At 44.4% G+C, this 24056-nt stretch overlaps 1 long non-coding RNA gene across 1 annotated transcript; it reads left to right on the top strand.

The window, feature by feature from the left end:
• Window positions 1-763: 763 nt before the first annotated feature.
• Window positions 764-5837, top strand: LOC126942664 (uncharacterized). The gene is made up of 3 exons (XR_007721600.1): window positions 764-1265; window positions 2667-2742; window positions 4978-5837. It is a non-coding gene; the product is annotated as an uncharacterized LOC126942664 (long non-coding RNA).
• Window positions 5838-24056: the final 18219 nt, after the last annotated feature.

Raw genomic sequence — 24056 nt, 5'->3', positions numbered from 1 at the left:
TGAAAGCACTGTGCCTGTTTTGTTTGCTACACCTCTTAGGTATGTATGTTTGCATCTACATAAGCCCAGAGCTCAGGTACGCACAGTGCTCAGGTACACGCAGTGCACACACTTGCTAGCCACATACACTCTCAGTGCACACACAGTGCTCGTGCACACATGGTAGTACATGATGAATCCACATAGCATCCATGCACACACACAGTACCCACACACACGCGGTACATACACATGGCACCCCTGCACATACACAGTAGACATGCATAACCCAGAAAGTGGTTCTTGCTCTCTCTGTAACCTTAAGACTTTGGCAGTTTTTGTTAACTCCCACACTTGGCAGGATTACATTTCCTTGCGGCCTCAATGACGTGATAGGGCAGATTTATTGGGCTTACAGAAAAAAAGAGAGAGGAGAGAGAGAGTGAGCAAGCGAATAGTAAACTCTGCTGTGCAGTCAACCTGGGCCTTGGTTTTAAGGTGCAGATCATCAGGGCCAGGAGAGAAGATTTGGCAACATGGGGTCCTTGGTGAGAGTCAGCAGGTTTCACTGGTAATCTGCTAGAGCACTAAAACACATACTTCCAAAGGTTGCCTTCTTTCAGTTCACTGAAAAATAAAAGGAGCCCCAAGGCTGAACCAAATAACATACATAAATAACACATGCATGCCTGTATGTGTTATTTATGTATGGGCACATGTTTATAGCATGCATGCATGTGTGCTATGTGTATATACCATGCACTTGCACACATATGCTGTGTGTGCAGCACACTGGATGCCACAGATATGGTGGTGGCAGGGTCAGTGACAGAGAGTTGGGGGGATGCAGGTGTGAGGCAGGCCTGCTTGGGAACAGGTAAATCACTTAAGGACACAGTGCTTTTCATCTGCTTTGCTGCTCTTTTCCTCTTAAGCAGCATGCGCTGAGATTGCAGAAACCTGAAAGAGAGGCAAAGTGTGTATCCCACCTCCCCTTCCTGCCTGACTCTTAAGTAAGTTTTCTTTAAGTATCTTTTTCTTCAGCCTCAGGAAAAAGAGGACCTTAGAACTGAAGGAGCAAGGATCCAACATCACACTGTTTTTATTAGCTGCCTATGTGTGTGTGTTTACTATGTATCCAAAAGACAGAGGAGATGAACAAGCAAAAGAAAAGAAACAAGGAATCAGATTGGAAAGACAGTATGAGTTTGTACTTATGAAATAAAACTTCTGTCCCTCTACACAGGACCCGGAGTCTGTCCCAATTTCCTGTCTCTAACCTCACTGTAAGTGCTGACCCACTTCTGGCTATTTTTATTTGTTTCTTTGAAAATGCTCACTGTGATTGGAGTTGACTTGCCGACTCTGTTCTGTATCCTTCCCACCACCTGAGTCCCAGAGGGCAGCGCTTCCCACCTCATGCCAGTAATTATGGGTGAGCATAGAGCCAAAGGATGGCAGGGTTTTGTTGGTGGTGTGACAAACGGTGACCCCTTTCCTCGCAATCAGAGACACAGGGACAAGCAGCTTGCACCTGCACGTGGAGCTTTGCACATGGCCTTTTGCCTGATTTTCCTCTCTGAGGCAGGCCCCCTCCACGAAAGATGGGCACCTTCCCATGTTCCGGAATTCTTGGGGGTGCGCTGACTCCAGGCTCTTACCCCAGCTTTGGGCCCGGGGCAGTGAGCATGTGTAGTTACTTATCTAGGATTGCAACCTGAGTCAACAGTGAAACCAGGAAGTGAACTCAGGGTCCGGCATTGTATGGAAAGTTGGGTGTATTTACTTTTCTCTTAAAGCAAACTTTGATTGACTCTTTAATAAGTTACCATGGAGGATATAGTTCTGGTGAGATTTGACTTGGCATCCAAATCTAAGTCACATATTGATAATGGAGGAGAGGAACAGGGAGTCTTTTACGTTTTTCCAGTTTTATCATTAACCCCAAGTTCAGAAATCTGTTTGCTTTTAAAAGTGTCAGTTTCCTCGTTTAGGAAGGTGACAGTTCTCTACTGATGGTGAGGTTTTTTTAGACAGAGTCTCGTTCTGTCACCCAGGCTGGAGTGTATTGGCACGATCTTGGCTCACTGCAACCTCTGCCTCGCGGGTTCAAGCGATTCTCCTGCCTCACCCTCCCAAGTAGCTGGGATTACAGGCATCCACCACCATACCTGGCTAATTTTTTGTATTTTTAGTAGAGATGGGGTTTTGCCATGTTGGCCAGGCTGGCCTTGAACTCCTGACCTCAGGTGATCCTTGGCCTCCCAAAGTATTGGGATTACAGATGTAAGCCACCGCGTCTGGCCTGATGAGGTACTTCGATGGCCTTTGTGGAAAGGCCTTATCACCCAGCTAGCACCCAGCACTGTGGGAACCTCTGGCGGGGCTGTGTGAGGAATTAGAGTGACCTTGACTTCAGACAGGCCCGATGTGGGTCTCGACTCTGTCACTTACGGTGTCACCTGAGGAATCCCTTCTCTTCTTTGGCCTCAATGTCCTCCTCTGGGAAATGAGAGTAAAAAGTCTCTGCCTTGTAAGGTTGTTAGAGGGCTCGGCGTGGAGATGGATGAGAAGGGCGGGCAGGGGGTGTGGAACGTAGCATGTGTTTGGTGGGGCAAGTATCAGAGTTACTTATGACTCAAATCATTTTAATTGTGGGCCATAAAATTTCTGTTTTCTCTTTCCAGAGATTTCTCCAGGACGTTACCTGGAGGAGGTACACAGTGTGAGGACACGCTCTGTGCTTTTCCTACTTGGGTCCGCGTGAGTGTCTGGAGCTGCCCTTCGAGGAAGGGAATAGAAGAATGATTCTGCCTCCCTGCTGAGAGGGACGTGGGTCCTGCGGGTGGTCGGGGTGAAGCTTCTCTCCTTTCCGCTGACAGCACTTCCTCATTAAATGCAGAGATCTGCAAAAAGGGAAAACAAAAACACAAGAAGAAAAACGAGGCATCAAAGACCCTCCTCTTATGCCCATGGGGATGTGGAGGACGTGCTATTTCTTTACCTTCCCAAAGGGCCCAAGAAGAGCTTGGGAGAGGGAGAACACCCTTTTAGGGGATTCCCAACAGGCCTGTGTCCCGAGGGCTCCTGTAGGAGAGGTAGTAACTAGGGTGCAGACCATCTTCTGTGTTATGGGCATCCAAGGAGAGAAGAGAGTGACCCCTTATGACTTGGGAGGCCCATAAAGATGGGGTCCTGGATGAGCAGTAGCAAGGAGGGTACGGGGATGGGTGTGCCTCGGGGGGCTGGCAGTGAGGACGGCATTGTCCCTAGAGTTTAAAGACAATCCAGCTCCAAGTCAGACTGCTTTTAAACCATTTTAATTGCCACACACCAGTAAGTTCAAACAATATCAGTGATAAAATCTCCTTCCGTTGGGCAGCCAGTCCTTCTGCTCCCTCCTGATGTGTCCTGAGTGAGTGGGGTAGGGACGAGCTAGTGTGGCCCAAAGACAAAGGAACCCGAGATATTTCTTTCCTCTTCCAAGCAAGAGAGGCTGGAGACAGCAAATGAGTGCTCAGGGATCCTTGGGGGTCAAAGGAGTCACCTGAGAGAAAGGAAGAGAGGGGAACTGCCACACCTCAGCGAGGGGAGCCCCGCAGGCTCTGCCTCGCTTCCCCACCCGTCTAGGAGGAGGGTCTGGAGTGGAGTCCATGAGGGGCTGGGCGGGCCTGGGGCCCTGCTTTGGAGGGAATGTGGTAAGCAGACCATACAGGCAGGCAGACAAGTATCCTCTGTGTCTAACGACACCTTTGCCTTCTGTCCTGACCCACAGATGGGCACTTCTCCTGCCCTGCCGTGCTTCTGCCATTTCTGATGGAAATAGCTCGAAAGACTCCTGCTTCTCCACCGAGCAGGGGCATTTACCCATTACAACCCCTGGCGAAGTGACACGGTTATGCCCATTTCATAGACGAGGAAATGAGGCCCAGAAAGGGGCAGGAATCTTCCCCAGCTGGGGAAGCTTGTTTGCCCCAGACGCTGCCACCTGGACACCTCACTGCCCTCAAAGGCTGACGGGGTCCCCAGCAGCTGTAACCATTTCTTTTGAGTGCTTCTCATTGTGTGGAAGATCCTTTTGGGGGTGCACAGAGCTCCCAGCTTGCTGTGATTCAGCACAACCTGGCGTGTCACCAATGGGAGGTGGCCTTGATGGGCATAGTGCCAGCCAGCCAGAGACCCTCAATGAACAGGGGCGTTTCCAGAGGGCCTGGTGTTTTCTGCATGGCAAGACTCCTACAGAGAGGCCAAGCTGGTTTTCAGAGAACAGTTTGCATTTCCGGTGGCCCTGGGGGCACATGTTCCTGTCGGATTCCTGCACTGGAAGTGAGCTTGTGGGGTCGGGCTGCCAGCAGTGCCTGCCTTGTGCCGGGGCTTTTTTGGTATGGAAAACCTCAGAGAGGCGTCACCGCCATCTCTTGTTTGCTCAGGATTTGCTCATCTCTCCCCACCTGCTTTTTGGGGCTCAAGGCTGGAAGAAGCCTCAGGACATAGGGGAAATGTCCACCTGCTGAGCAGGACCCGGTGTGAAGGAAGAAGCCTTCTTCTGATTCCTCATGGCCCAGCCACCCCTCGCCTGAGCTGAGCCTGGCCACAGGGCCGCCTGCAGGAAGGGCTGGCCCACATGTTCATTGTGCTCAGGCTGTGCTAAGAGCCCAGGGTGAGGACCTCCAAGCCCCGGAAGCCTCAGTTGGCCAAAGTGCTAGATGCACGTGGTCTGCCTTCATCCCTGCTTCCCTCAGAGCTTGCATTTTTCCGAATTCAAGAGAGGCTCCACCTTTGAGAAGACCCGCCTGTCCCGGTTATTTATGTGTACCATATCTCCCTTTGTTCCGCAGAGCGGTGCGCCTAAAAGGCTTTTGGGGAAGGGGAGAAGTGCCGCTCAGTGACTTGCACAGGAAATTGGAAATTGGATCCCAGGTCTACCCCCACTCCTCTGACTCATGCTTAAACAAACCCAACACATGCCCTGACCTTTGCTCTCTCCCTCTATTGCAGGCCGTACCTGCCAGCAGCCCGCTCTCCTGGCCATGCTGCGGCTCAACAGAAGTCCAGCATTTGGCTAGCTTCCTGGGGGAATGAATCTTTCCGAGCCAAACTAATGCTATACATGCAGCCTATGATTTTTTTTTTTTTTTTTGGTCTTCCACAAAGTGAATACTTACTTTTTTTTTGCTCTTTAAATTGTCATCCATTATATTCATCAACACAGAGAGATGGAACATTTGGCAAAATTATTTTAAGTAGCACTCCAACCTGTGATCGTAATTTCAAATCAAGGAATTTGCTGAGCAGCTGTGGGGAAGAACAAAGGGCCTGAGAGTGATTTAGGGCCTGGGGGAAGGGAGGTGGTGGAGTTGAAGGCCCCAGCCGGTAGCAGAAACAGCTGGGGAGGTAGGTTGTGCACACCCCGTGGGGGAGCCGGCCTTCTCAGCCCTGCCATCCCATCCACACGTGCCTCATCAGAGAGTTTTCATCTGCTGAACATACCACATGTAGCACTTCAAAACAGATAAACTAAGCAGAGGATTCAGATTCAGTTTAATACCCTTGCTGAGAACTTCGGCTCAGGAGTTGGACAGGCCTGGCCTTGAATCCTGGCTCTGCCACTCACTGGCCTCAGTTGCATCATCTGTAAAATGGGGCTAATATAGCAATCACTTAGTAGGGATTACTATGAGGTTGAGTGTTTATTTGACCCAGTCACTGGCATAGAACAAGTGTTCAAAATACTATTATTATCACAAATATGCAGAAATGTTCAATGTATACACTCGGTTTTTGCAACCAATTAATTCAATGAGCATCTATTGAGCACCTGTTATATGTTAGGTGCAGGGCTGGGTGCTGTTTGGGTACAAACATGTAAAGCATAGGAATTAATATGCTATTAGATAAACTAAAAAGACTTCTATTGACTTAAAAAGTAATAATGACTTCCAATCATATTTAAGTAATTAACAAAAGAGCCTTTCTTTTTTTTTTTTTTTTTTTTTTTTTTCTATTTTTGAGATGGAATCTTGCTCTGTCTCTCAGGCTGGAGTGTAATGGTGCTATCTCAGCTTACTGCAACCTCTGCCTTCTGGGTTCAAGCAATTCTTGTGCCTCAGCTTCTGGAGTAGTTGGGATTATAGGTGTGCCACCACGCCCAGCAAATTTTTGTGTTTTTAGTAGAAACAGGGTTTCACCATGTTGCCCAGGCTGATCTTGAACTCCTGACCTCAGGTGATCCACCAGCCTCGGCCTCCCAAAGTGCTGGGATTACAGGCATGAGCCACTGTGCCCAATCGAAAGAGCCTTTCTTGACAGATGGTCTATTAGAAACAATTTGAAAAGAAAATGTAGAGTTGAAAAAAATAAGAAGGAAGCTGCATTCTTTTTAATTGTTTCTGAACTTGTTGCTTTTCAACACAACTATTACCTAAATTAACTTAATTTCTTAAAATAAGCCCTGCTTCATACCCAGGAAGCTTCAATCAGCTAATTTGCAGATAATCAGACCTGTTTACAAATAGTCTGGTTTGTCTGAGTGACTTTCGGTGACACATGCATACTTAGAAAGGGTATCATTTGCCGGGGATTAGCCAGTTCTGCTGAATTACAGTCTTCGGAATTAGAAGTCATCTAGTTCAACCTTTCATCCTTTTAATAGAATTTCTGGTAGATAACAGCTGAGCTTCTGCTCAGACTGCTAGAAATGGAGAACTTACCACTTCAAAACGTAGATACTGCCCAGGTTGAACAGCTCTAAATGTTCAAGATGGAATAATTAATAGTAAACTAATTGAAAAGAATTTGCATAGCACATCTCAAGGACAAAAATCCCTTCTGTTGTTTTTTCCTTTGGTCTTGGTCTCCATCTCTGTCATTTGGTGGTGTTTGGACTGCCTGTCTGTCTTCCCCTTTTACTCCGAGCGGCCGCCTGCCCTCTGCCCCCCTGCCCCCGGGGAACAACAATGGCTCTGATCACAATTGGGTGGCCAAGCGTATCATGCCGTAGAAGTTTGGAGCCAACACTCAGTTCAAGTTGCTCCTCTCCTTGTTCTCTAGGGTGGCTCCACTAGGTTCTGCTTTCTTGGAAAACAACAGTGAACTTTGTGTAGCCAAAACCCTATTTCCCAAGCTGCTATTTGCTCACTGGCCTCCCCTCCTCCAGCTGCTCCCAGCTGCTGACCACTTCTTGAGCACACTGCTAGCTGCTTCTGCTGTTCCAGCACTTCCTGGAAGGCAGCTGCAAGCGGCCGAAGCAGATGGAGCCCAAGCCCTGTTGCTTGTGGCCTTGGCTTACTGAGCCTGAATCCACAACCGGATCATTAGAAAAGGAACGGTGTGTGTGCCCACCTTTGAAGCCAGTAGGCCAAAAGAAGGGTGAGCAGGACAGCGCCATAACACCTAGAGTGACTGTGTTTGGTTCACACTTCTGGTTTCCTGCAGGATTGTTAGAATTTTTTAAAAAAGGAAGCAGCAAGTTGAGAGCAACTAAAGTAAAAAGAGAAAAGTGATACAAAGGGAAAGGTTTATTTTTGGAGCTCTTAGATTCTGAAACTCCTTCTGACTCTTTTATCCTTTTACCTCTCCCATTCTCCTCACTGGGCTCTTTGTCCTCACGGGGACTGTGCGTCTCTGATCTCACTCTAGCTCTGGGTCCCTTAGGCTCCTCTGGCTTTCTGGCTGCTGGAGTGAGCCCTTTCAATGAGGCCCTCCCTCAATTTCCCATCCCTCTTGTTCTTCTGCCATCCAGACTCATCACAGCTCAAATCGGAGACCGGCTGGCTGCACGGCTGGCTACTCAGAGCGGCTGGAGACAGCCATGCCCCAGGGCGACTTGTTCCACGGTGATCTGACTGGTTCACCCAGGGGTCTTGGACCTCACAGACCTCATCGGGAACATCCAGTGAGGTTTCTTTGGCAGGAATGATATTTAAAACAATTTGATTTAGTTATGAGCATTTAAGAAACAGGAGATCACCAGAAAATCCAGAGTTTTAGCTCCACAAGCAGAGCTGGAGAGCTGGCGGTACCCGGTCTTGACCCATGCTGGGATGACCACTGGCTGAAGCTGAGAGGCAGTGGCTTCTCTGACATGGGGCACACACTCCATTTTACTACCATCTCTGCAACAACAGGGAGTGTCTTCCTGGACCCCCAAACTGAGAATTAGATGCCTTTGACAAATGGGCTTGCTTCCTCCCACTCCCCAGACGACCTGATTCATGAGATGCCTGCCTGTTCCCCGTGGGTATCTGAGTTTGCAGCCCATGCTCAGTAGAGTTTATTCAGCAATCCTTTTCCTGACCTATAGCAGATTCCTAGCCCATCACATTTCTAATGCAGTTGTTGCAAGTCTTGTCCAGACCTTTCAGACCCTTGATCTTTCCGGGAGATTGTGCCTCATACATTATTGAAAAGATTGAGGCCACACAACAGGTACTCTTAACGCCTCAGCTTTCTGCCTTTCTGCTTCTAAGGTCTCTCTCTCCATTCCTTCCTCTTTCCCTCCTTTCTAACTCTCTTTTTCTTTTTTTCATCACTTTAAAAAATTGTAAAGTAGAGTGTACCTACAGAAAAAGGAGGCCGAGGCAGGAGAATTGCTTGAACCTGGGAGGCAGAGGTTGCAGTGAGGCGAGGTCATGCCATTGCACTCCAGCCTGGGCAACAAGAATGAAACTCTGTCTCAACAAAAAAACAAAAACAAAAAAGAACCAAAAAAACAAAAACAAAGATACACAGTTCAGTGATTTATCACAAAGTCAAAGCCAGTGTCATTATCAGCCTGATCGAGAACTAGAACTCTGCCCTCCTTCACCCTGGACGTACTCCTCATTCCCCCATCCACCTCTACCCTCCCTCCCTATCAGAGGTGACCATTATCCTGACTTTTTATGTAAAGCGTCTTTGATTATCTTTACCGCCAAAAATATATATATAAACAGATGTTCATAGCAGCTTTATTCATAACTGCAAAAACCTGGAAGCAACCAAGATGTCCTTTAATAGGTGAATAGATAATAAACTGTGATACATTCAGGCAATGCACCATTATTCAGTCCTCAAAAGAAATGAACTATCAAGCCATGACATGATATGGAAGAATCTTAAATGCATATTACTAAGTGAAAGAAGACAGTCTGAAAAGACTATACGCCTTATGATTCCAACTATACGTCATTCCGGAAAAGGCAAAACTGTAGAGGCAGTAAAAGGATCAGTAATTGGCCAGGCGCAGTGGCTCACACCTGTAATCCCAGCACCTTGGGAGGCCCAGGTGGGCGGATCATGAGGTCAGGAGGTCCAGGCCATCCTGGCTAACATGGTGAAACCCCATCTCTACTAAAAATTAAAAAAATTAGCCAGGCATGGTGGCATGTGCCTGTAATCCCATCTACTCGGGAGGCTGAAGCAGGAGAATCGCTTGAACCCGAGAGGCAGAGGTTTCAGTGAGTCAAGACGGCACCACTGCACTCCAGCCTGGGTGACAGAGCAAGACTCCGTCTCACACACACACAAAAAGGATCAGTAATTGCCAGGGATTAGGGGGAGGGAGGGATCAAACAGTGCAGCACAGAGGGTTTTTAGGGCAGTGAACTGCTCTGTATGATACTGTCATGATGGGCACCTGTCATTATACAATTGTCAAAACTTGTAGAATGTACAAGACCAAGAGAGAACCCTAATGTGAACTATGGATCCTGGGCGATACCGATGAGTCAGTGTAGGCTCATGGATTGTAACAATCACACCGCTCGGGTAGGGGATGTTGATAGCGGGGAAGGCTGTGCTATGTGGCGGGCAGAGGGTATTTGAGATATCGCTGTACCTTCCGTTCAGTTTTGCTGTGAACCTAAAACTGCTCTAAAAAAGTAAAATCTTAAAAAGAGGGAAAAAGGTCTCTTTAAATGCTATAATTTAGTTTTTGGCTAAACTGAACTTTAGCATTTCAATGCTAAAGCCTGTTTTTTTTTTATTGTTTTTGTTTTTTTAACTTTATATAAATGTAACTAAACGGTATGTATTCTTTCATGCGCCGCACTTTTTACTCAACATTATACTTGTGAAAATCATCCAGGTTGTCATGTGTAGGTGTAGTTTGCAGTTTTTATCAGTGGATAGTATTACATTTTAAAAAATGGCATAATTTGTTGGTCTGTTCTGCTCTTGGTGGAAATTTAGGTTGTTTCCAGTCTAGGGCTATTATAAACGATGCTGCTGTGATCATCCTTGCTGTTGTGTGCTGGTGGAGGCATATGTGTGTTTCTGAGGAGTCTGGAGTCTTCTTTGTGGAAGGGTTTAAATTATCAATTCAGTTTATTGAATAGTTATTGGGCTAGTTAAGATTTACATATTTTCTTGTGTCCGTTTTTGATAAATTTTCTTTTTAAGGGATTCACCAATTTATCTAAATTTGCAAAATCTTTTGGCATAAAACTGTTCATAATACCTTCTTATGATCTTCAATCAGCGTGGTTCTGTTGTGACGTCTCTTTATCATGCCTGACATTGATTATTTTAATCTTCTCTTTCTTTCTTTTGCCCCCTTGATAAATCTTGCTAATTTTTGTTTGTTTGTTTGTTTTTTGTTTGTAGACACAGGGTCTCACTCTGTTGCCCAGGCTGGTCTTGAACTCGTGGCCTCAAGCAGTCCTCCTGCCTTGGCCTCCCAAAGTGCTGGGATTACAGGCATGAGCCACCATGCCTGGTTTTACTAGGGTTTTAAATCAATTTTATTACTCTTTCCAAAAAATCCAGATTTTGGTTTTGTTGATACAGATGCTCCTTCATTTACAGTGAAGTTGTGTCCCACTTAAAGTGTGTTTCTAACTTAAGATATTTTCAACTTATAATGCGTTTATCTGGACATAATTCCAATGTAAGTTGAGGAGCATACTGCATGCATATTGCTTTCATATTATTGGAGTGATAAAATCATAAGTTGAACCATTGTAAGTTGGGGACCATCTATATTTCATATTTTATATTTGTTTTTTAGTGCATTAAATTCTTCTTTTTCTTTGGGTTTAATTTTCTGTACTTTTTCTAATTTCTTGAGATGGCTGCTTAGTTCATTAATTTTAAGCCTTTCCTATAATCAATATATGTAATTATAGTTATAAATATTCATCTAAGCATAGCTTTAACCTTATCCCATGACCTTCAGTATGTAATATGTTTATTATCATTCTATTAAGATATGTTAAAATGTTATTTTGATTGTTTTCATGGGTTATTTAGATGTATATCTGCATTTTCAAATACATGGGGCCAGGCACAGTGGCTCACGCCTATAATCCCAGCACTTTGGGAGGCCAAGGCGGGTGGATCACCTGAGGTCAGGAGTTCAAGACTGGCCTGGCCAACATGGTGAAACTGCATCTCTACTAAAAATACAAAGATTAGCTGGTCATGGTGGCACATGTCTGTAATCATAGCTACTTGGGAGGTTGAGGCAGGAGAATTGCTTAAACCAGGGAGACGGAGATTGCAGTGAGCTGAGGTTATGCCACTGCACTCCAGCCCGGGCAACAGAGCAAGACTCCATCTAAAAAAAAAAGAAAAAAAAATTCATGGGAGTTTTCTAATCATCATTTTTGTTACTGGTTTTTTAGCTTACTTGCAATGTATTTAAAAAGTGTATTTTGTATAATTTCAGTCATTTGAGATTTGCCAAGACATGCTTTATGACTCAGCATATGGTTGATTTTTGAAATTGTTTCTTGTGTGTTTGAAAATAATGTACACTTGTAGTTGTGAGTTCAGTTTTCTATATATGTCCATTAGGTTATAGTTCCTGATTGTGTTGTTTGAATCTTTTATATCCTTACTGACTTGTCTGCTTGTCCTGTTAAATATTGACAGAAGTGTGTTAAATTCTACCACGATTGTGGATTTGTCCATATGTAGATATGTTGCTTTTTGCTTCATGTATTTTGAGGTATTAAGTGTATATAATTTTATAATATTGGCTGGGCGTGGTGGCTCACTCCTGTAATCCCAACGCTTTGGGAGGCTGAGGTGGGTGGATTCTCTGAGGTCAGGAGTTCAAGACCAGCCTGGCTAACATGGTAAAACTTTGTCTACTAAAAATACAAAAATGTTCCAGGCTTGGTGGTGCACACCTGTAATCCCAGCTACTTGGGAGGCTGGGGCAGGAGAATCGCTTGAACCTGGGAAGTGGAGGTTGCAGGGAGCCGTGATTGTGCCACTGCACTCCAGCCTGGGCAACAGAGTGAGACTCCATCTCAAATAATAATAATAATAATAATAATTTCATAACATTATAACTTTCTGGGAAATTGGAAATCTTATTAAGACAGGCCCTTCTTTATCTCTAGTAATGCTTTCTGCTTTAAATTCTATTTTGTTTGATAATTAGTAATATAGATAGTCCAATTTTTTTTGGATTAGTATGGTATATATTTTCCATACCTTTACTTTTATCCATTTTGTATCCCCGCCTCCCTGCGCCTTTTTCTTTGGCTCACCTCAGTTTTGGCTCACTGTAACCTCCACCTCCAGGGTTCAAGCAATTCTCCTGCCTCAGACTCCTGAGTAGCTGGGATTACAGGCGCCTGCCACCATGCCTGGCTAATTTTTGTATTTTTGGTAGAGATGGGGTTTCACCATGTTGGCCAGGCTAGTCTTGAACTCCTGGCCTCAAGTGATCCACCTGTCTCAGCCTCCCAAAGCGCTAGGATTACAGGCACGAACCTATACCCAGCCCATTTTATATCCTTAATGTAATCTTCTGTAAACACTATACAACTGAAAACATTAATCATCTGGCAATCTTCGTCTTTTAATTGGACCATTTAGTCCATTTATATTTAATGTAATTCCTGATTTCTCTTTTTGGTGGGGAGACAGGGTTTAGCTTTGTCATCCAGGCTCAAGTGTAGTGGTGTGAACATGACTCACTGAAGCCTCGACCTCTTAGGCCCAAGAGATCATCCTGCTTCAACCTCTCAAGCAGCTGGGACTACTACCGTGCCTGGCTAATTTTGTATTTATTGTAGAGATGGGGTTTCACCCTCTTGCCTAGGCTGGTCTTGAATTCCTGAGCTCAGGCAATCTGCTGGCCTTGGCCTTCCAAGTACTGAGATTACAGGTGTGAGCCACTGTGCCTGGCCTAATCCCTAATATATTTGGATTTAGATCTCCCATGTTGTGTGCTTTCTACTTGTCCTACTTATACTCTATGTTCATCTTTCTCTCATTTTATTGCTTATTTTGGATGACTATTTTTTTAATATTCCGTTTCCTTCCTCTATTATCTTGGAAATTATATATCCTTTTTACTCTTCTTTTGGTGATAAGCTGCAAGATCACAGTATTCCTTCTTGTCTTATATTAATTGGTGTTTCATGCTCTTTTCAGGCATTTCAAGAACTCTGAAACACCCTAACTCTACTCCTGTCCCCAATTTTGTATTATTGTTGTCATGTATTTTAAGCTATATATATATATTTTTTTTAAATTTTATTTATTTATTTATTTATTTATTTATTTTTTGAGGTGGAGTCTCGTTCAATCGCCCAGGCTGGAGTGCAGTGGCGCGATCTCGGCTCACTGCAAGCTTCGCCTCCTGGGTTCACGTCATTCTCCTGCCTCAGCCTCCTGAGTAGCTGGGACTACAGATGCCTGCCACTATGCCCGGCTAATTTTTTTGTGTGTTTTTAGTAGAGACAGGGTTTCACCATGCCAGGATGGTCTTGATCTCCCGACCTCGTGATCCCCCTGTCTTGGCCTCCCAAAGTGCTAGGATTACAGGCGTGAGCCACCGCGCCTGGCCTATTTTTTTTTTTTTTTTTTTTTTGAGATGGAGTTCATTCTTGTTGCCCAGACAGGAGTGCAATGGCGCAGTCTCGGCTCACCACAACCTCTGACTCCCGGGTTCAAGCGATTCTCCTGCCTCAGCCTCCCGAGTAGCTGGAATTACAGGCATGCGCCACCATGCCCGGCTAATTTTGCATTTTTAGTATAGATGGGGTTTCTCCATGTTGGTTAGGCTGGTCTCGAACTCCTGACCTCAGGAGATCTGCCTGCCTCGGCCTCCCAAAGTGCTGGGATTACAGGCGTGAGCCACTGTGCCTGGCCAAGGAATACATATTTTAAATTCAACAACATTTTAAATTTTTTATATAGTCACTCTCAATTTGTATTTACCTATATTTTAATACTTGCTATTGTTTAATGTATTGCTTTCCTTCTTGCATCTCTGACTTTCCATCTGGGACTATTTTCCTTGGGCTGAAGAATATTCTTTAATATTTCCTTTATTGTGAGTGACAAATAATTCTGTTTTGGTTTGTTATCTTTAATTCATCTTTATACTTGAAAGATATTTTTGGAGGGCATAAAATTCTAGGTTGGCAGTTATTTACTTTTAGTATGTTAAGGGTATTCCATTATTTTCTGGATTTCCTTGTTTCTCTTGAGAAATCAGCTGTCTGTCTAATTGTTGCTTCTTTGATGGTGATCTGTCTTTTATTCTATGGCTTCTTTTAAGATATTTCCTTTTCCTCTGGCTTTCAGCAATTTTACTATAATGTACCTAGGTGTATTTCCTTATCATTCTTGGAGTTTTTATGGACTTCTTGAATCTGTAGCTTTATGTGTTTAATTTGCTTTGGAAAAAATCTCAATTATTATCTTTTCAAATATTGCTTCTTTCTCATTTTCTCTTCTATCCTTCCAGAATTCCAATAACATGTATACTAGGTATTCTTACTCTATTATTTACCACTCTTAACTTCTCTTTTGTCTTTTTCATTCTTTTATTCCTTCATGCTTCATTCCAAATATTTTCTTCTGATCCAACATCCAATTTACTTCAGCTTTGTCTAATCACTTATAAAACATACTCATGACTTATTAAATTTAATATAATATAATAAATACAATATATAATATATAACAATATAATATAACATAATAATATAACAATATATAATATATGATATAATAATATAATAATATTTTTTCATTTCTAGAATATCTGTTAACACCAATATCTGGAGACTCTCTGAGTGTCCATTGTTCTATTTTCCATTGTTTTGCTGGTTTTTATGTTTATTATCTTTTCTTCTTATTTAGTTATTTTTGCTGTTATAGTGGGCATAGTTATAACATTAATTGCGGAAATTATTTGAGACCTAGGATGATGTTATCTTCCTCCAGAGAGGACTTACTTTGCTTTCGTCAGAAGTCTGGGGCCAAGAGTACCCTGAGATTAACTTAATCCAATTTAATGGATTGAAATGATTTGAAGGTGAGCTGCAGTGTCTGCAAAGGCCGGGCTATTTCTGGATAATATTTACTCCTACAGTATAGTCCTTTAGGGTCACAACCCAAAGATAAGGATTTTCCTGGGAGACTCACCTTGGTGGGCCCTGGACTCCAGTATCAGATCCTCTAACCATATGATGCTGTGTAAAGTGTTGCTCAGATTCTCATCTTCTCTGCTGTGTGAACTGAAGTTGTCTAACAGTGAGGAGGAAGAGTGACTTCAGACTCTGGGTTTACCTTCTGGGCCTCCATTTTTCCTGGTCCCTGGCTTGCTAATTTATCACTCTTGTGTTAGCCATCTGATGCTTCCGGAAAGATAATCCCTGTATTTAATGCAGCTCATATGTTTGTTCTCATTGGAAAGATTGGTATGAATTACCTAGCTGCTATGGTTGCCCGCCTCTAATTTCTCATCATTGTTTCTCAGCCTTCTTTCTTTTGTATTTCATGGACATTTCAGGTAAAGAAATGTCCCTTCTTCTCTCTAAAGCCAGCCCTTATAGCTGCGACTTGGCCTCCTTTCTCTCCATGCTTGTCTAGAATCATAAAGCATCTTCAATCTCTCCTTTAACACTAGAGCCTTCCCCTACCAACATGTTCAGCTATCCCCTACACAAACAAATACAACCAACAAACATGGTTTCCTAAACCTTGCTATTCTTCCCAATCACAAGCCTATGTGGTACTATTTTTGGTGACGACTCTTGCCAGAACAGTTTATCAACTCCTTTTTTTCCCAGAGTAATGTCGACAAATCTGCTCAAATCAGTATTCCCAACTTGATTGACTTGGCCAGAACGAGTTTACATAGAGAAGAGTGAAGGGGGAAGATAAAAAAAAAATGAAGAGATGCAAGAGGAAATTTATGTTTTATTTTTGTGACGGTGTCTTGCTCTGTCACCCAGGCTGGAGTGTGGTGGCATGATTGCGGCTCACTGCAGCCTCCACCTTCTGGGTTCAAGCAATACTCCTGCCTCAGCCTCCTGAGTAGCTGGGATTACAGGTGCCCGCCACCACACCCAGCTAATTTTTTGTATTTTTAGTAGAGATGGGGTTCCCCCATATTGGCCAGGCTGATCTCGAACTCCTGACCTCAAGTGATCCATCTACCTCAGCCTCCCAAAGTGCAGGAATTACAGGTACGAGCCACCATGCCTGGCCATAATTTTTTTTTTTTTTTGGGACGGAGTCTTGCTGTGTCACCCAGGCTGGAGTGCAGTGGCGCAATCTCGGCTCACTGCTGCTTCTGCCTCCCGGGTACAAGTAATTCTCCTGCCTCAGCCTCCTGAGTAGCTGGGACTACAGGCACGCACTGCCACACCCGGCTAATTTTTGTATTTTTTAGTAGAGACGGGGTTTCACCATGTTGGCCAGGATGGTCTTGATCTCCTGACCTCGTGATGTGCTCGCCTTGTCCTCCCCAAGTGCTGGGATTGCAGGCATGAGCCACCGCGTCCAGCCCATAATGTTTTAAATTATGCAGACAAGCCTGGGGTTTTTCCGTAAAAATTATCTGTGCCTTGTTCTTATTTTCTCTTTTTCCTCCCTTTTGTTATCAGAGTTTTTGAAGGGGCAATTTATCTTTGTTATTTCCATTACTCAAACACACACTCTTATTTAAACATCACCAAAAACCTCCTAGTTGCCCATCCAGTGGCCTTTTCCCAATCAAAACTCATTCTCCTTGTTCTCCTTGTAGAATTTGTCAGGGCTTTCATCCCTCGTTTCTCCTCCCCTACATTCTGGAATGCTTGACTTTCTCAGCTCTCCTGCCTACTCATTCTTTTCCACCTTCCATTCCTTTCTTCTACTTCCTAAAGGTAGAACTTCCAAAGGTTCTTGGCCCTTTCTCTCATCTTCTCATCATAGAGTTTTTGCCTTAGTAGATTCATGGCTTCCACCATTCTTTTTTGGGTAAGGACACCCAGATCTAAATATCCAGCCTAGGTTTCTCTGTGGGTTCCAGTTTTGCATTTCTGAATGACTGCTGTTTTTTCTAGCTGTGTGTCCTAGAAGTCCTTCAAAGATATTTTTAAAAGTTGAGCTCATAATTTCCATCCACAAACTTCCTATTTCTTATTTCCCAAGTCGATTAATATCACAACGGCATCTCTATACTCCTTCTTTTTTCTCTACATTAAATGCCCTTTCTTTCATCTCCACTTGTTCAAATCCCATATAGCTTTGAAAATTCAAAGGTTTCTCCTTCAGAAAACCTTAGAGTCATGTGAAAAAAGTATGGGCTTCAGCAGTGAGAGATGTGGCTCAAATCCAGGCTCTGTCACTAACTGTATGACTCTGTACAAGGTGTTTACTGCAAACTTGAGTTTTTTTCTCATCCATAACGTGGGAGTCAGGGTGACTAGCTCACAGGGTTTATTGATAAGATTAAATGCATTATTTATGAGCATGCTCTGTGTCTTTTGTTAGACTGTAAGCTCCTTGAGAGCAAGATTCATGTCTGATTAATCAATATATCCCCAGGTACTTATTAGTTATCACATGAATGAATTAATATTGCACATTTTGCCAAACAACATGGTGCTGATGTCAGCATTTTATTCACCCACTAAAGAGATCAAACCTACTTTATTTTGGTCAATATTGCCTAATTATATGCAGGCACTACTTTGATAGCCTTGTTTTATTTCTACTCAGGTTGAATGACTTGACTTAATGTCAAATGAGTGCTAAGATGGGAGAAGGAATCAGAGGCTTTTAGACCTACCCTGGGGTCAGTTTTTTGTTGCCCTCCCACATGCAGAAAAGTTGGAATAATTCTCTAGTGAGCTTAATAGTGTAGACAACCGGCCCTGGCTGGAAAGGTCCCCAAGTCCCATTGCCTCTTTTTATTTTTGCTTAATTTATCTGGATAATTCCTTCATCTCTTCACTTCTTTTGATCTTTGGTGAATAGCCTCTTGGGTCCAGGAAGCCATCTGTTCCTACTTCCCTATTCTCATTCTCTCTCTAGCCTCCTTCCTCCTACTTGTCCTTAAAAATGGGTGAGACTGGCTGGAGCTGTCCTGCAAAGCCAGCCCTCACCTGGGAAGGGATCTTTTTCCAAGGGCATACCAGGCCTAATGCACCTGTCTGCTAGGGTGAACATGCCAAGCACTTGTCCCTCTCTTGGCCTATCAGATGCAGCTGAATACACTTGGCTGCTTCTCCAGCAATTTGGTTATTCATTTTCGGCTCTCGGCTGAGTGTCTACACCTGGTCAGAGCTTGGCTCACACACTTCCTAGTTCCCTTGGCTGAATGTCTGCAACCATTGCATATTGGCTCTTTCCCTTTATCCTCACTTTCCCTCATTAGGTAAATCCTTCAAGGGAGGAATAAATGGAGGTGAGGTAGGAGATGGGCACACACAGTGGCATTCCCTTTGAATAGCTGGAAAAGATCTTAGAACAAAGTTTTCTGGTCAAGGCCAGCATAGTAAGCTGAATTATTGCCTCCCCCAAAATATCAGGTCCTAATTCCTGTAACCTAAAAATATTATAGCTGAATATTTGTGTCCTCTCCCAAATTCATCTGCTGAAATCCTAATGCCCAAGGTGATGGTAATAGGAGATGGGGCCTTTGGGAGGTGCCCTTGTAAAAGAGAGTGCAGTGCTAGTCCCTCCCACCATGCAAGGACACAGCAAGGAAGTCCATCACCACATGTATGAACCAGGAAGCAAGCCCTCCCCATGTTACTGGATGGAAGGTCTTGACTGTGAGTTGTCTAAGTTCTTGGGGTGTTGAACAAAGAGTTGAACAAAACACACAAACAAAGCAACAAAAGAATGAAGCAATGAAAGACAAATGAAGCAACAAAAGAATGAAGAAACACAAGTAAAGATTTATTGAAGTGAAAGTACACTCCACAGAGTGGGAACAGGCTCGAGCCAGCAACTCAGGAACCCCCCAATTCAGGTTTTTATTAAGCTAAAATAATTTAGTAACACCCCTAGATGCCATTTAGAGGTCTCCAATTGGTTCCATCTTATGAAGGATTGGCCTGTGACCAATCAGAGGCTGAAGTGGAAGCTTGGCCTGCCATCAATCAGAGGCTGAAATGGAAACTTCTGTCTTGTTATCACAGGAGTAAAAATGTGGCCTGTATGCTGCCTCATCTTGCCTAGAACTGGCTGCACCTGCTGTTCTTTTGCTTATGCCTTAACCCTTGGTTACCCTTATTCCCTATTCTCCTGTCTCACCCAAATATCAACTCTGCCAGTGTCTTGACCTTGGACTTCCCAGCCTCCAGAACCATGATAAATGAATTTCTGTTGTTTGTAAGCCACTCAGTTTATAGTAGTTTGTTTCAGCAGCCTGGAAAAACTAAAACATTTACCTTATTTGGATAAAAAGAATTTTGCGGGGCTGGGTGAGGTAACTTATGCCTGAAATCCCAGCACTTTGGGAGGCTGAGGAGGGTGGATCGCATGAGGCCAGGAGTTTGAGACCAACGTGGCCAACATGGTGAAACCCCGTCTCTACTAATAATGCAAAAAAGTTAGGTGGGCTTGGTGATGAATGCCTGTAATCCCAGCTACTTGAGAGGCTGAGGCAGGAGGATCACTTGAGCCCAGGAGGTAGAGATTGCCGTGAGCTGACATGGTGCCATTGCACTCCAGCCTGGGCAACAGAGTGAGGCTCTATGTCAAAAAAATAAAAAAAAAATAAAAAAAAAAGGATTTTGCAGATGTGATTAAGAATCTTAAGATGGGGAGATTCTTCTGGATTATCTCGGTGGTCCCTAAATGACATCATAGGTATCTAGTTCTAGACTGAATGTTCATGGGTGAATCCACTAAGAGCTGCTGCTCCCGCTACCACCAGGAGGCTGGCCACCCACTGCAAAGCTGCCCTACAGCTGCTACAATCTGTGCCCCCCAAACACATGCCTCACACTGAAGGCTTCTGTCCCCTCTGAACCCAGTTTGAAATTCAAGTCTTGCATGACTGCCTGTTATTTGAGGAATCTAAATTACAACTGGGACTTTGGTTGCAGGGGTGCCTGGGAAATGTGGTTTTTAGCATTCCAGCTTCTGCATTTCAGGAAGGCAACTTCCCGTTGTGGCGGTTGTTGCACTCCAGATGCCATGTATGTTGAGTGGGCCAGTCCAGAATTTCTTACACAAACACCTACTGTGTGCATAGCAGGGCTGTAAGCCAGTTAGAAAGCCCTGCACGCAAGGCACTTACTTTCTTATGGCTGTAGCTAGTAAGTTCATCAACAAATAAACCCAGTAATTTAAGATACTGTTATTTGCCACAAAGGAGATAAAGTAGTGTAATGAGGTAGTGACTAAGAATAGGGGTTGCTTGAGTTATGTAGATTTATATATAGATTTCGCTAACAGAGCAGTCGGGAAAGTTCTCTTGACCTGACGTTCTTTGTTTTGATCTGAATGATGAAGAGGCAGCCATGTGCAAGTCTGGGGAAATGGTGTTCCAAGAAGAAGGAACAGCAAGTGCAAAGGGCTGGAGGTGGGAATACCTTGGCATGCTCAAGGGAGAGAAAGAAGCCAGTGTAGCTGGAGTGTGGTGAATGAAAGCAGAGTGTAAGGAAATGAGGTCTAAGGACTAGGCAGATGCTAGATCCCAAGGACCTGATGGGGATTTGGATTTTATTCTTGTGACAACGGGAAATCACTGGGAAGTTTTAAATGGGGGAGTTAGAGTGGGTTGAATAGTACCCTCCAAAATTCATGTCCACTGGGAAACTCTGAATGTGACCTTATTTGCAAATAGGTTATTTGCAGATGTAATGAAGGCAAGGATAGAGAGATCCATCCTGGATCAAGGTGAGCTCTGAATCCAATAAGAATGTCTTTGTAAGAAACAGAAAATGAGTCACGCAAAGAAGAGCATAATGTGGAGATGGAGGTAGGGGATTGGGGTGATGCAAACCAAGGAGTGGCAAGGATTCCCAGCAACCACCAAAAGCTAGGAGAGAGGCAGGGAATGGGTTCTCCCTCGGAGCCTCCAGAAGAAACAGATCCTGCTGCCATCTTGATTTTGAACTTCTGGCCTCCCGAATGCTGAGAATACATTTCAGTTGTTTCACACTTCCTAGTTTGTGATACTTTGTTATGACACCACAAGAAATAAATACAAGAGTGATGTGATCTTATCAGTGCTATAGAAAACTCACTCTGGCTGTGGTCCGGAGGTGAACTCTAGGAGCCAAGACCGATGGTGGCGGGGAGACCTGTTAGGACTGGGTGTGGCAGGGGTCCAAGTCAGAGTTGCTGCTGCTTAGACTGGAGGAGTGTCTGGGTAGATGGTGAAAAGCTTTCAGTTTCAGGATGTGCTAGGAAGGTAGCCCTGTGGGTTTTACTCTTGGATTGGATGTTGGGGGAAGACTGAGAGATGAGAAAGAGGAGTTAAATCCGACTCTTTAGTTGGATTTCTGGCCTATGCTGCTGGCATGATTTATTGAGATGAGGAAGCTTAGGGAGCTAAGTTGGGATTGAGACATTTTTTGGTCATGTGAAGTTGGAGATGCGTATTTGAAATCTAAATGGAGATGCTGAGCTGGGCAGTTGGGCTAGACCAGTGTAGGGCTTCAGGGATAAATAGACACAGGGATAACATTTGAAAGCCATCTACATATAGGTGACATTTAAAGTCTCGGGACTAGATGAGAGAGTAGGTGTGGAAGAGAGAAGAGCTAATGTCAGAACTCTGGGGCGTTTGAGTGATAGGTAGAGGTCCGGAAGAGACAAAGGAAACTGAGAATGCATGGGGAGGAGGGAGGAGAAAAACCAGACAGAGGTGGGTGGCAAGTCACCCGAAGGAAGTATTTGTGAGATGAGATGATCAACCCTGATGCTGTTGAGGGCTTGAGCTAGATGAAGACATTGGTGTGAGCATCATTGTTGGCTCAACGTAGGTCTTCGGGAATCTATTTTAGGAAGAGGTGGAGGAAAAGCTAGACTGGGGCCATTGGAAGAGAGAATGGTTGGCAAGGAGGTGGTGATGGTGTCTGCACAACTCTTTGGAGACGTTTACCTCTGGAAGGAAGCATGGAAAGGGCCCGGGTGCTGGAGAGGGGTGTGAGAGAGGACAGCAGCAGGAGAGGTGTCCACAAGGAGCGTGGTGATGTGATTCTGGAAATGAGTGGAGTTGTCGGCCCTGGACAGGCCAGGTGCAGTTCTTCTCTTGGGACCTAGGAGAAGGCAGAGCAGGTGCACCAGCTGCCGCCAGGGCTGGTGGATGGAGCTGGTGGCTGGAAGAGGTGAGGGAGGTCAAGCTACGACCCAGTAACAAGGGCTGGGTCCCTGTTTCAGAACCCTGTGGGAAGGCATTCTTAGTCTCAAATGTGGTCTGTTCAATCATCTCAGCAATATCCAGGTGGCAGGAGCCCAGGACTAAGCTCTAGCACTCTAGACCAGTGTAGAATGACTATAGTTAACAATAAAATATTATCTGCTTTCCGGCAGTTAATAGGAGGATATTGAATGTTCCCAACACAAGGAAATGATGAATGTTTGAGATGATGGATATGCTAATTACACTGACTTGATCACTATACCTTGTATGTATGGAAACATCACTATGTACCCCATCGCTACAAATATGTGCAGTTATTATTTGTCAATTAAAAAAATTAAAAAATAATTTTTAAAGTCATTTCTCTGTCCAGGATTTAGAACCACTGCTTTCCTTTCTTCTCACCACCCACTGTCTCCCACCTTTCACCCTTGGGGATTTGGTAGGGCTCAGTGAGTTTTTCTATTAAATCCGATTTATTTATTTAGAGACAGGCTACTGCTCTGTCATGCAGGCTTGAGTGCAGTGGCGCAATCTGGGCTCACTGTAACCTCTGACCACTAGGGTCCAGCGATCCTCTCACCTCAGCCTCCTGGGTAGCTGGGACTATAGGTGTGTGTGCCACCATGCCTGGTTAGTTTTTATATTTTTTGTAGAGACAGGATTTCAGCATGTTGCCCAGGCTGGTTTCAAACTCCTTGACTCAAGTGATCCGCCCACTGCCACCTCCCAAAGTGTTGGGATTATAGGCGTGAGTAGCAACCTGCCCTACTAAACCCTTTACATATTGAGGGTCTGATTACATCCCCTGTGCCTAGGAGAATGGGCTACTTCTTGTTCCTTCTCTTAGAAAGAAAGTGGCCCAGTGTGGTGGCTCACACCTATAATCCCAGCATTTTGGGAGGCCAAGGCAAGTGGATTACGAGGTCAGGAGTTCAAGACCAGCTTGGCCAACATAGTGAAACCCTGTCTCTACTAAAAATACAACAATTAGCCGGGCATGGTGGTGTGCACCTGTAGTCCCAGCTACTTGGGAGGCTGAGGCAGGAGAATCTCTTGATTGCTTGAACCCGGGAGGCGGAGGTTGTGGTGAGCTGAGATCGTGCCATTGTACTCCAGCCTGGGTGACAGAGCAAGACTCTGTCTCAAAAAAAAAAAAGAAAGCTAATAAAGTAACTCCTCTTCGAGTCCTCTTAGAGAGTAAAGGATTATCACTCTGCACCTATCTTTTAAAGTAGAGCCACCTCGGGGATCACAGCCCTTAGGGATCATAGCCCGTTCTCTTCCCTCTCACCCCAGTCCTCTGGTAGAGCTTCTCTCAGGGGGCAGGCTTTTTAATGCTTTAACTTTTTCCTAAAAAAGGGGAAAAGCCTCCATAAATTTAATCTTAGCTAACTAGTAATATGGTTTGGCTTTCTGTCTTTTTACCTTCCAGACATGTTTAAAGCGTTCTATAGAAGTCTCCAGTCCTGTGTAATAACCTGCCCCCAAAGATTCTATGTTCAAACAAATTTTGGACATCTTGTATGTT

This window comes from Macaca thibetana, chromosome 1, assembly GCF_024542745.1.
Source record: "Macaca thibetana thibetana isolate TM-01 chromosome 1, ASM2454274v1, whole genome shotgun sequence".
Taxonomy (NCBI): Eukaryota; Metazoa; Chordata; class Mammalia; order Primates; family Cercopithecidae; genus Macaca; species Macaca thibetana.
The sequence above is the reverse complement of the archived record's forward strand: the minus strand, read 5'-3'. Positions and strand labels throughout refer to the sequence as shown.